We start from the raw sequence: 585 nt of genomic DNA, 5'->3' as shown, positions 1-585 counted from the left end.
CTCCCTGATATCTGCACGTCCCTCAGCTTCTGGGGCGCCCTAGCGCTCTTCCCCACCAGACCCCTCTCCCTGGCATCGCTCCTCCCCAGCGCCCCTCCATTCCAGCCAAGACACGAGCCTCCTTCTGCCCTTCCGGATGGCTCCCCCCTGTCCTCGCCCCGCCCCGTCGCCCCCAGAACACGCCCCTTCCTCCCAGCCACGCCCCCGACCCGCCCACGGCGGACCCGATCGCCCCGCCCCTTGCCCTTCGCCCCGCCCACCTGCGTCGAGCGCCGCATCCCTTCTCTTTTGGCGCCAAACCCCTCAGTCCGCGACTCGCGGGGAAGCAACCTCCGCTTTCTGGTCAGAGTTAGAATCCTGAGGGCTGAAAAGGCCTGGCGGAAGTTAGGGTGTGGGGAGGACGGACGAATGGGGCTCACCTTGAAAGTCTCGGGAAAAGTGTGGGTTAGGGGGGCTGGCAAAGAAGGAGGGCAGGTGAAGAACCTGAGGCGAAGGAGGCGTGGAGACCGCGCGCCCCGCCTCGTCGCCTTCGCGGCGGTCGGCTGCGGCCGGGGCTGGGGCCTTGGGGCGCTCCGCCCGACCCCG

The 585-nt window shown here is 69.1% G+C and overlaps 1 protein-coding gene across 1 annotated transcript in view; it reads left to right on the top strand.

Annotated features, from left to right (window-relative positions):
• Window positions 1-257: 257 nt before the first annotated feature.
• Dmc1 (DNA meiotic recombinase 1) overlaps window positions 258-585 on the top strand; it is a 38,959-nt gene continuing 38,631 nt past the window's right edge. The window contains exon 1 of the mRNA XM_005379261.2: window positions 258-342. The gene's annotated coding sequence lies outside the window, so the exon portion shown is untranslated. The remainder of the gene's footprint in view (window positions 343-585) is intronic.

The sequence above is a fragment of the Chinchilla lanigera genome, unplaced genomic scaffold, assembly GCF_000276665.1.
Source record: "Chinchilla lanigera isolate Chin_1 unplaced genomic scaffold, ChiLan1.0 scaffold00012, whole genome shotgun sequence".
Taxonomy (NCBI): Eukaryota; Metazoa; Chordata; class Mammalia; order Rodentia; family Chinchillidae; genus Chinchilla; species Chinchilla lanigera.
Note: the sequence above shows the minus strand (reverse complement) of the source record. Positions and strands in the feature narration are given on the sequence as shown.